This window comes from Strongylocentrotus purpuratus, unplaced genomic scaffold, assembly GCF_000002235.5.
Source record: "Strongylocentrotus purpuratus isolate Spur 01 unplaced genomic scaffold, Spur_5.0 spur5_scaffold_15, whole genome shotgun sequence".
Lineage (NCBI taxonomy): Eukaryota > Metazoa > Echinodermata > Echinoidea > Camarodonta > Strongylocentrotidae > Strongylocentrotus > Strongylocentrotus purpuratus.
This window is the reverse complement of record NW_022145600.1, coordinates 35,617,196-35,630,525: the sequence shown is the minus strand read 5'-3', so window position 1 is coordinate 35,630,525 and position 13,330 is coordinate 35,617,196.

The following is a 13,330-nucleotide window of genomic DNA, read 5'->3' as shown; positions in this document are numbered from 1 at the left end:
AGTCATATGCTGATTTTTTGTTTGTTAAATAAGATATCTTAACAATGTACAAGGAAACTATTACAGTCTTACAAAATAAAAAAAACATTTAAACAGTATCATAATTTTGTATAATAATATTTGGACGCTAAAAAAGGTTGATGTCATAAATTGTATTTATATGTACATTCTGACTGCCTCAAAAGCCTGAAAATACCTTAGACACATTTTCTTGCAAAACTAGTACTCATCACAATGTTTATAAACTGAAGATAGAGTTCTCGTAACATTTCACTTAACATAGCTTGGTGAGAGAAGAGATTGAGCTGACCTAAAACTTCTATCAAAACTCAAAGATTGGTGAAGAAGAATGAAGGAACATGTTAGTCAATTGCATGAATCAACTTCATGGAAACAGATCTTGGGAAAGACAGATAAAAAGGAGAAGAAAAAAAATGAAACGCATGAAAATTTTGGAATGAAAAATTTGAAAAAACACGCGAAAACACGCTTTAGCAAACTTAAAGTTCTCGAAGATTGTAAATCAGGGATTAAATAACGGGACATTAAAACGTGCACAAATTAGCGCATTATCCTAAAGTATTGAGCTTTTGTCAGGAACTAATTTTTCTTTAACCAACTCTGGCACACAAATTATAGGAAGGGCGTAGTACTTAACTTCAAAAATTGTTTGATGCACTAATTCCCAATACAATCCCCATATAAAGTTTATAAATTACACTGAAATTTTGCCGGTAATTTAATATTTTTGTAATAAATGTGAAACTGGTGCCTGGCCTCCAAAATTCCCCGCAGTGGAAGAGCGGCTCGGAGCATGGAACTTCAAATCCAAATGGAATGTTACACATCCCATTGTTACGCTTTAGAACTCGTGTATGCGTTTGAATAAATTACAAGAGTTTCCACTCCTTTCTTTAACGTCCCTGGTCACAGTAATGCATAGAACTTCGAACTTATTTATTTTGAAGTCTTTGTAATCTAATGAGATTAGTTTTTGAGTAAATTTCCCAAACAGTACAACAATAATCAATGTGTGGCAATATTAGTTAGAAATAAAGACTGATAGTTGTTTTACGAGTTAAATAAGGCTTTTATTCTCCGGATTACCCCAATTACACGAGATATTTTACAAAAATACACATCTGACATGTTTAGACCAATTTAAACCTGGATCCAACTTCAACGAAGTCAATTTTTATGCCATTAAATTCAATTTCAAGTTTTCGTTTTCGTATTCTTTTCTTTGGACCAAACATCATTACCCTTGTGTTGTCTACATTCAAAATGAGCTTTATATTGACACGCGACCATTTACATAATAGGCTATGTCAAATTGATATTGCATTTTAATTCTAAGATCATTAACATTTCTACTTTTACAGAATAATACGGTATCATCAGCATACAATGGCATTTTAGCGTTATCAGACATTTCAATATTGCACAAATCATTAATGTATAAACAGAATAATAAAGGCCCTTGAGGTACTCCGCACTCTCTGATACAACCATTTATTAATACACATTGTTGTCTATTAAGCAAATATTCTAAATACCATTTTAATTCTACTGAGGAGACCCCGTAATATTTTAGTTTTTTAACAATCAATTTATGAGGAATAAAATCGAATGCCTTGCGTAGGTCTAAAAATATACTTCCAGTACAAAATCCAGAGTTTCTATTTTCCAATAAATAGTCATGTATGTCACATAAACTGGTGGATGTTGAATGAACTTTTCTGAATCCAGACTGGCATTGATCTAATAATGAAAACTGGGTAAAATACGTATGAACAGCTTTTTCAAATATTTATGATAAAATAGGCACAACTGATATAGGTCTGTAGTCATTTCCATTACTTTTAGATTGGTATAATTTTGGCAAGTTTAAAGTCAGCAGGTATTTCAGATGTGTGTTGGCTCAGTCGGTCATACCAAAAGACGCTAAAAGACGGGAGTTGCTGCTACCTCGTTTGGCGCTCAACAATAAGGGGATAGAGCAACGTCGATCTGGCGCTGCTCAGTGGCTGCCGGGCTCACGATCAATTGGGAAAAAGAATTTCCATTTTCGGTTTAATAAAATCTGGAGTGGATTTCAAATGATTAATAAATAATAATAAATTATTATACAGTTGTTTAGTCAATGGTTGAGAGATGACACCTGCAGCTAATTTTAATAGTTTAGGATGTATATTCACAATACCAGTAGATTTACCACAATCGATATTCCTTAATTCTTTTTTTCACATAATCAATTACTATATCTGTAAATTTAAACAGAAGATCATTATTCGATTTATTAAAAGTATCATTGTAATGCTTTTTATGCAAGTTATTTGCTCTATTTCGATAATTTGTAAACTTATCCCAATTTTCTAATCTTCGGGCTTTTTCAGAAAATGTTAATTTTTTTACTTTTCGCGTAATGTTTATCTTATCAAACTGTTTTTATTAAAATCCCGTTCCCTAGCCAGAGTAAGATATTCATCTGTTATCCATAGAGCCCCTTTAACTTTTTTCCTAACGTTTACAAAGGGAGCATGTTTGTCACATATACTAAGAAATAAACTTTTTAATTTGGTCCACATTTGCTCAACGACGTACTCATAAAGCTGCTTCCATTCAATATTAGGCAAATCATCAATACATTTATCATGTTCAAATGACTTAAAAGACCTAAAAATACTTATTCCTTGGGGAAAGCTTTAGCAAGACTCATTTTTAAAATAACATTTATCAAAGAATGATCACTAAGATCCTTAAAAATATGCTCTGGAGGGTAAAGTCTCTCCGAATCCTCTAGAAATAAAAATCAAATCAATTAAAGTACTACTGTGGGGGGTTACACGTGTAGGATAAGCTATTACCTGAGAAAGTTGGTAAAGATGACAAATTTCTTCAATTTTAATAGAATAAGTATTTCGAGTAAGCATTTTGCAGTTAAAATCCCCCATGATTATAAAATTATTTGATAGAGAAAAAACATTGTCTAGACTTCTTCAAAGATCTGGAAAAAAAAATCCATACCACTATCAGGTTTTCTGTAAAGTACACCAAGAAAATCGGAAAAATAATTCGGTTGTATTAGTTCAATCCACATACATTCAATATATTCACCTTCTAAACCAAATCGTCTTTTATAAGTTAAGCCTTCTCTAATGTAACATGTCACTCCGCCACCTGCGGATTTCCTATCTTTTCTTTCAAAAAAAGAATTGGAATGCTAAGTGACTGTAAGGAAGAAAAATCATCAAGCCAAGTCTCTGGTAGTGACAAAATATCATAAGGGTACTTTTGTACAAATATTTCAATACATTCTTTCTTATTTCTCAAAACTTCTTATATTAAGGTGGCTTAATTTCAAACCCTTTTTTAGAAGGAAAATCAAAAATATGTTCTCTGGCATGCAACACCTCTTCAGGTAATACACAATTATTTATATTTAAAATTTGGTAGCTGTTCCATCAGGCAGCGTCGGCATTGCCATTTTATAAAAGGTATACCAGAATCATAAATATGTTTAGATATGTTTGTACTTGAAATATGAACCCACTTATTACAGTGCGTACAGAGAAGAGCACGTTGGTTACTCCTTACTGCCCTTTCACAACACGCACATGGGAAATGTATCACCATTTGTAACAGTTATACTGGTCATAAAATACAAATATTACAGCACTCAGAGATGAGTGAACCAGAGGGGAAGCTAAATAAGGGTAAATAAGATAACTCAATGCAAGAGGGGTATTTCGTACAAAATTAGTGCGAACTACGTTAGGCCTATAGGTATTTACTGTAAGATTTAAACACAGATAAACAAGAACAAAAACAAAAACATATTTAGAATGGCGATTAACTAGCAAAAAACATTTCATTGTACTATCAAGCACATTTTTTTTGTTTGGGCCTCAATTTTTTTTCAATTTGCACCCCCCCCCCCCCCCTTGAGCGCCAGGGGAGGGGGGGCCCTACCCCTAAAAAAAAGGTAAAAATCACGTGATTTTACATGATTTTTTTTCTCAAGGGGGGGGGGGAGGAGGGGGCCCCGGCCCCCCCCCCCTCTGGATCCGCCACTGGGCACCCGCCCTGTATACGCGCAGCGCGCTAGCAACACGCTATGCATTCGGTGTCAGCTCGCTAGCTTCTCCCAAATCCTGACAAAATTCGGGCTCACGACTTTTCCGATTTTCAATGCGCCGGCCGTGCGTCCCCCATGCGTCCGCTTTGTGTGACCGGGCCTTTACGGTGCCGATGATCAGCTGATAGTTACGTCGACTGTATTGTTCCTCTTCTTCATTGATGCGGCGTAGATCTAGAACTTCTTTCTGGAGAATGTTGACCTTCTCATTCAGGGTAGTAATCTCCTGTTGACGTTCTTCAAGATCCAGACCAGGCGCGGATCCAGGATTTCTTAGGGGGGGGGGGGCCCAAATTTGAAATTATGCAAGCCAAATATTGGTACGTAATGGTGACCAACAGTGACGTGATGCGGGGGGGGGGTCGGTGCAGGGAGGGGCGAATTTCCCCCACCCTCCTCCGCGAAACGCGGAAGCTTTGACGTTTCATTTAATTATTAGAAAAAGAAGACGGTTCGTTGTACCGTTCTCGAAAATAAATCTCGTTTGAATTTAGTTTTTCCCCTCTCGCGCGAAGCGCGACATTTTTTAGGATTTATTAAATTACTAGAGAAAGAAGACGATTCGTTGTAGAGTTCTCGACTCTAAATTCTCGTCTGAATTCAGGTTCCCCACCCCCCCCCCCCCCCTACCGCGCGAAGCGCGGAAGCTTTTAAGTTTCCTTAAATCACTAGAGAAAAAAGACGATTCGTTGTACCGTTTTCGAAAATAATCCTCGTCTGAATTTAGATACTCCCCCCCCCCCTCCCGCGCGAATCGCGGAAGCTTTTACGTTTCATTAAATCATTAGAGAAACAAAACGAGTCGTTGTACAGTTCTCGAAAATGAATCTCGTCTGAATTTAGTTTTTCCCCTCTCGCGCGAAGCGCGGAAAATTTTAGGATTTATTAAATTATTAGAGAAAGAAGACGATTCGTTGTAGAGTTCTCGACTCTAAATTCTCGTCTGAATTCAGGTTCCCCCCCCCCCCTACCGCGCGAAGCGCGGAAGCTTTTATGTTTCCTTAAATCATTAGAGAAAAAAGACGATTCGTTGTACCGTTTTCGAAAATAATCCTCGTCTGAATTTAGATTCTCCCCCCCCCCTCCCGCGCGAAGCGCGGAAGCTTTTACGTTTCATTAAATCATTAGAGAAACAAAACGAGTCGTTGTACAGTTCTCGAAAATGATTCTCGTCTGAATTTAGTTTTTCCCCTCTCGCGCGAAGCGCGGAAAATTTTAGGATTTATTAAATTATTAGAGAAAGAAGACGATTTGTTGTAAAGTTCTCGACTCTAAATTCTCGTCTGAATTCAGGTTCCCCCTCCTTTCAAGTTTCCTTAAATCATAAGAGAAAAAAGACGATTCGTTGTACCGTTTTCGAAAATAATCCTCGTCTGAATTTAGATTCTCCCCCCGTCCCGCACGAAGCGCGGAAGCTTTTACGTTTCATTAAATCATTAGAGAAACAAGACGATTCGTTGTACAGTTCTCGACTCTTAATCCTCGTCTTAATTTAGTTTACCCCCTTCCCCTTCTGCGCGAAGCGCGGAAGCTTTTAAGTTTCCTTAAATCATCTTAAAAAAAAGACGATTCGTTTTCCCGTTTTCGAAAATAATCCTCGTCTGAATTTAGATTCTCCCCCCTCCCGCGCGAAGCGCGGAAACTTTTCGTTTCATTAAATCATTAGAGAAACAAAACGATTCGTTGTACAGTTCTCGAAAATAATTCTCGTCTGAATTTAGTTTCCCCCTCTCGCGCGAAGCGCGGAAAATTTTAGGATTTATTAAATTATTAGAGAAAGAAGACGATTCGTTGTACCGTTTTCGAAAATAATCCTCGTCTGAATTTAGATTCTGCCCCCTCCCGCGAAAAGCGCGGAAGCTTTTACGTTTCATTAAATCATTAGAGAAACAAAACGATTCGTTGTACAGTTCTCGACTCTTAATCCTCGTCTGAATTCAGGTTTTCCCCTCCCGCGCGAAGCGCGGAAGCTTTTTAATTTTCATTAAATCATTAGAGAAAGAAGACGATTCGTTGTACCGCTCTCGAAAATAATCCTTGTCGGAATTAAGTTCCCCCCCCCCCTCCATCCCGCGCGACTGAGTGCGGAAGCTGTTACGTTTTATTAAATCATAAAAGATTGGTATTACCGTTCTCGCCTCTGAATCCTTGTCTGAATTCAGGTTCCCCCTCCCGCGCAATGCGCGGAAGCTTCACGTTTCATAAGATTATGAGAGAAAGAAGACGATTCGCTGTACCGTTCTCGATTGTTAATCCTTGTCTGGGGCGGCGGCGAAGCCGGCCCCGTAACCTCAGAGGTTTTAGGCGTTTAATTAAGGTCATATGAGCATATTTTTTATTGTATACCTTATTATTTCGTGACACTGGCAGGTAACTATTTGGCGTTGGGTCCAAGGGGCGGAGCCCCCCAAAATCAGGGGTTTTAGGCATTAAATTACCGTCAGATGAGCATCTAAGGGCCCGCCGTGGGGCCTTTGGTGGGATCCAGGGGGCAGAGCCCACGGAAGCTTAGGGGTTTTAGGCATTTAATCACGGTCTTCTTCTTCTTCTTCAAAATAATCTGCCTCCTTCACTGCTGAAGATTCTTGCAGATGTGTGCGAGTGCATGTGTGTTGCGACATGGGGATGTCCAGGTGTGCAGGTGAGAGGTGTATATATACATAGTGCCAGTAAAAAACATTGCCGGAATTTACTTCCCCCCGGTCAGATGAGCATATTTTGATGCCTCATTATTTGTTAACACTGGCAGTTAACTATTCTTTCTTTCTTGCTCTCATTCTATTTTATTTCTCTTTAATATACTTTTTTTTAAAAAGTGGGGGGGGGGGGGAGCTCGGGGCTCCCGATCCCCGCCGTACCTCGGGCCCTGACATGTAGGAATCTTAAGAATCATATTTCTTGCCTGGCTGCAAATTTAGGAATTTGTCATTTTCCAACAAACACATACAAACGTATAATTTACTAAAAAGTGAGGAAAAATCTCGGAAATGATGTCATTTAAGCATTATTTGTAATCCACCGTTATGGAATTAGAAATAAACCACGTTTGAATTTGATTTCCACTTAGCCCCCCCCCCCTATCAGTACGCCAGTATCTCCTCTTTTCCTTTCCCTTTCCTTCCTTCTCTCTTATTTGTTATATGGGGGGGGGGGGGGGTCAACAGCCTGGGAGGCAAAGCCCTTTCGGCCCCCCCCCCCCCGATCTCCTTCTTCCCCCTTTTCTTTTCTTCTTCCTCTTCTTTCTTTCCCTTTCTCTCCTCTTTCCCTTTCGTTTCTTTTCCTTTTTTCTCTCTCTTTTTTTTTTTTTTTTTTTTTTTTGCGGGGGGGGGGGGCCAAGGCCCGCTCGGCCCCCCCCCCCCTGGATCCGCGCCTGTCCAGACATATCCTGTGTTATCTGGTCCTACATATGGCAGCAACAATGATTGGACGAGTCAGTCTTTTGTATCAGTATTCTCGAGTGCGCTTTCCACCTGGTTTCGAATGGTATCAATCAAGCTGGAATTTGGTTGAGTCGCGGTTGAGCGAGCAACCGGATCAAGTTTATCCCGGTAGCTTCGGGTGCTGATGGTGACACCGGATCGTCCTTTGCTGCTTCAGAGGTGTCGTGGACGAGTGGATATGTCACCGGAATGTTGATCACAAGGTTCGCGGTTCAAGTCCCACCGCGGCACTAATGTCCTTTGGCAAGACATTGATCTACATTTGTCACTCTCCACCCAGGTGTTAAATGAGTACCCGATAGGATGCGAAAGTTCATGTGGTTGGACGAGCAAGTGTGCGCTTGTAAACTGGCGACTGGCTGGAATGCTCCCCAGGGAGTGGAAATGTGCATACATTGTGTGCTTGTAAGCCTGAATTCGATGACCGGGGTAATAGTATATTTGCAGAGCGCTTAGGCACATCGTTGGATCGATGTATTGAGCGCTATATCTCCACCCTTAGATTTTAGTTTCCGTGGCATGGTTGACACATCCAAAAATACGGCTTCTGAATCCCACAAAAACAATCTCTGATGTGAAATATATTCCTGTAGTAATAAAATAATCTGAAAACCAGAGTCCAAATCAATTAAAAAGGTGATTATATAAGAGTTATCCGCGACTACGTCCAAATGCAATGCTGTCTGTATAAAATCCGCATGTAACATGTGCACCTTCTTCTTATCCTTATTATCATAATAATCTTTTACAATACGTCATGTACCCAAAATTGATTGCTATACTACATCCAAAACTCTCAATTTCGTTGCTGAAATATTATCAAGAGGAATTAGGAAACATTGGAATATAGATTTTAAAATAAAGTAAGATACAAAAAAATAAAAAATAAAGAATAAAGCAGAATAAGAAATAGACAATAGAACATAAAGTAAAATATGAAATAGAACACATTAAGGTAGAATACAAGATAAAATATAGAATAGAATATAAAGTAGACTATGAAGCAGGATATAGCAGAATATATTGCTCTATAATGGTTGATTTAACCATTTCTATATTTCAAATAAAGGTTTAGCAATACACGAATTTGCATAGTGCACCATTACAGTAATCATAACCACGTCCATGGAGCTATTCGGGTTCAAGGCAGGTTTGCGCAATGCATCATAGAATATAAAAAGCAAGAGAAATTACAAAGATGCTTTAATAACTTGAAATCATGGCAAATTTAGGAGAAAAAATGTTAGGGTATAAATATGTTACATAGCTTGAATGTCGTTGATATTTTATTTTAGAGAATGCCAGAGCCTATTTCCTGAATTACATTATGATATATATATATATATATATATATATATGAAATATTGTTAAGGATAGTGGACCTTAATATCAGGTAAAGTGTCATAAACAGAAGCCAAAATATTGTTTTCAATTTTTCACTTCAGCTATATGTCTGTCTGAGTTTTCTCGTATATTATTTCAGCGAGGAATGTTTCTATCAAGATGGAACGACGTAATACCCAAATGGACATGTACACTTCAAATAGTTTTCCATTGTAGTTTTACTCTAAAGAATCTATGCGACAAACATGTTTTTGATTTTCTAAGCACCCACGCTCCTCAGGTTAAAATCAGGGATCCTGAAATGATTTTTTCTTCTTCAATGTAAAACCTACCAGCGTGAACATCATTACAAATGATTTCAATCAAGGTACGTTTCCTTTCAAATGTGTTTTCCTTTCGTCTGTTACCCTTGTTACAAGCCCAGCGGTATAAAATATCTATTCACCTACGATACTTTGACATGGTTATAAAGAGTGTGCCAGTCCGTATATCCTAATGGGGAGCGGACATAGATTTGTGTGGTTTCTAGGCAAAGTCACTCCTTTCTCTCTCTCTCTCTCTCTCTCTTTGTGTTAAAAAATCCAGGGTCCATGAGTAAACCCATATCGTTTACATGATTTAACCTAAGAAGAAGAAGGAAAAAACACTACACACACAATCAGTTCTATATCACAATTTTTTTAATCTAGAGAAATAAATTCGTTATAGGCTACGAGCATGGTTATTTGTAGAATCGTTAAATGTCGGGTGACGATTTTGTCTTCAACTTAAACATAGAGAGCCTCCTTCCTACATGATGTGATAATGGCATCATTATTTCACGGCTGTAGTACTTTTAAAGAATATTAAAATAATCCCTCTTAAACGTCAACATGGTCAATCAGACCTTCTCGTTCATAGCAATGATCTACTTAAATCACAATCTGAACTTGATTCGGCACCCCCCCCCCCCCCCTCCGCTACAAGTCAAGAAAGTAATTGCCCACAATGTCATTGTCAGACTAAAATATAATAATGAGTGTTGCAGGAATTTCCATCTTGAACCGAATGTCAGAAGGATGTCTGGATTCGCTAATTGTTTGCTTGGTGTGTTTGGAACATCAAACATAAACAAATTTCCCGTATAAACTACACACGCACCCACCCACAAATTCTCCTTTTTGCTTTCCCGTAATCTTAATTTTAATTTGTATTCAATATTAGAACAATACAAATAATTCTTCAAAATATAATTTTTTCATCATAATATTAATTCGATACATATTGATACTTGATACATATTACGATCGATTTTGGTTGTTGAATGAAATCATTTATAATATAAAACAAATTATAACCCCCTCCCTTACTACCCTACCCCAAACAAACCACCCCACACATGTAAAAGAACAGACACACACGCACGCACGCACATACAACAACACACACCACAAACAAATTGTCAGTTAAAATAACAGACTAAGGTTTCCACTTGTTGAGTAGATTGCCCAGGCCACCTTATCACGTGATATTGTTTGCGTCATAATACCCATCAGGTCCAACTCACTGAGCAAGAGATATGTATTCTTTTGTTTGGTTGGTTAGCTCTTGTAATCTGTATTTCCACTGGTTTCGTTTTAGGATCCCATGATCCAACTGACTTGCATCAGGGACCTGCTTATAGTGTCACGTCACCAGACAGTGAAATACAGACTCACTCAGCCCATGTCTTTCATTTCATACGGGTTATCCGTCACTTCTACATGAAAATCTGATGGAACGAAGCACATCTGTGCAAAGGGAATCCGCATTAGATTGATTTCTAGATCATTTTCTTCGACACACTGCATGTTTTGGCATATGTCCAACCGGTTTCATGACTCAGAGACAAACTCTCCTCTTATCTTGCGAAAGAGACATTGTAAACGCCTTTATAACACGTTCTAGAAGAACCTCTCATGTGACTTGTTGCCAGTTACTTTTATTTGAACTGTGTAAGATTATGTGTGAATCCTTATAGCACGGCTATAATTAAATAAATATATCTTAGGAGAGGATTTGACGCCTCATTCCACGATTCATTTCGCATTTCGCAGGATCTAGGCAAACAGTGAGTATAATATATAATTGTTGACTCGTTACCTCTAAATCTTGTTGATCCAAGCAATAGCCACTATATAAGCTCATCGGAATAGAGTCACATACAATCCGTGTATATATTGCAGAAACCCTAATCCTTAATAACTATCACAAACAAATTGACTATATGTTATTAGTATTGTGAGAATAATGAGAAGGTGGACTATACCCATATTAGCTTGTCTTCAGTCTCTCAAGTCTATACCTGGGCAAGAATAATGCATTTTCGCTCCGGTAACTTATGGAGCATCATCTTGTTCGAAGCGGTTCCCCCAAAAAAATCCTCGGTAGGATAGTGGACTTTGCATTTTAATAATGAACCTTAAAAAGGTCTTTCTGTTGAAGATTTGTTGTTGTTGTTGATGATCATGGTGATGATTCGTGATCTCATGTCGTCGTTAGGGAACAATTTTAACATTCGGGCAATGTTGGGCAATTTGCATAATTTGCATGAACTTTTGAGCCCAATGTTCCTTGACGATGCATGATAGGTGCATTCTCGTCTCCTGAAGGGAGAAGGATTCACCTCTGATATTCATTTTATAATTTAAGGTCATGAAGGTATTCTTCTTCTTCTATGTGCCATATCCTGAGACGTTGGCGACCATGGCGTGCCACAACTCTCTATCCCGTATTCTATGGAGTAATTCATTCTCCCCGAGATCAATTCCACATTCAGAAATCCAACTCCTTAAGCTACTCATCCACAGAATCCTCCTTCTACCCCTACTCCTCCTCCTCTCGATTCTTCCAGTCGGTGCAAGATTTTCCAAACCATTCTTCCGTATAACATGGCCCAAGAAGCTCAGCTGTCGACCTCTTATATTATTCAGAAGCTTTCGTCTTGTTCCTGCCATGGCAAATACCTCATCATTGGAAACTCTTTCTGTCCATGAAATTCTTAGCATCCTTCTCAGGAAACAAACTTCACAACTTTCCAGTGGCTTTCTTAGGTCTGATGTCAGGGTCAAAGCTTCACATCCATTAATTAGAACTGGATACACGTAGCAATTTAGTACGCGGAGTCTCGTTTTTATCTTCAGCTTCTTATTCTTTAGGATGTTTTCTAACTTGGAGAAAGTTGATTTTGCAAGTGCAATCCTTCTCTTGATTTCTTGCTCACTTCTTGCATCGTCTGTAACTGTAGTCCCGAGGTAATTAACAGAGGTAGCTTGCTTTATTTGATTGTTGTTGATCTTAAGAGAGCATGGTATTCCTCCCTTCTCTGACATTACCATGCATTCCGTTTTCTTGTAATTTAATGATAATCCTCTCTTGTCACTTTCTCTGGCGACAATATCCAAAAGTCGCTGGAGGTCCTTCTCTGATTCTGCGATTAATATAGTATCATCCGCAAACCGTATGTTTGTGATATTATGTCCTCCTACCTTCAATCCTCTTTCCTGTTCTAGGTTTCTAAGTATCAACTCACTGTAGTAATTGAAGAGATCTGGAGACATGACACATCCTTGCCGAAACCCCCTCTTAATGTTGATGTAGTCACTTAAATCTGTTTCTACTCTAACACATGCTGTTTGCTCCCAATACAGATTTTGCAATAACTTTATATCCTTTGTGTCTAGTCAAATCTTGGTTAAGTCTTCGAATAACTGATCGTTACTTACTTTATCGAAGGCTTTTGTAGAATCGATGAAACACAGGAAGACGTCTTTCTGCATTTCTACGGCCCTTTCTGCTATATACCGCAGAACAAAAACAGCATTTCTAGTTCCGGCATCCTTGACAAAACCAAACTGCACATTACTAATTTCTGGAGTTAGGTGATTCCTTGCTCTTTGAAGTAGAACTCGCAAGATGATCTTTGTGATACGGCTCATGAGGCTGATGATTCTATGTTGCCCGCATTCCACTGCTCCAGGTTTCTTGGGAAGTGTAATAAATATCGATTTGCACAGGTCATTTGGAAACTTTCCATCATCATAGATCTTATTGATGACTTCAGTCAGTTTCATGACACCATAGTTCTCCAATGCTTCGACCATCTCCATTACTACTCCATCAGGTATATTCATGAAGGTATAGGTACTAATTAAAGTTCATGTAAAGATCGGAATAGTTATCATGAAATATTGACAAAATGTTATAATCTAGTTTCACATTACACTATTATTGCATGGTAATCTCAGGTTAGTCATATTCAAAGTATCATAATGTACATGATATACCGAGCATTTATTTAGTTTGTCTCTCTTTCTCTGTTTGACCTTTTTGACAAAATTTTGACAAAATTAGTGCGATCTTCGTTAGGCCTATAGGTATTTACTGTAAG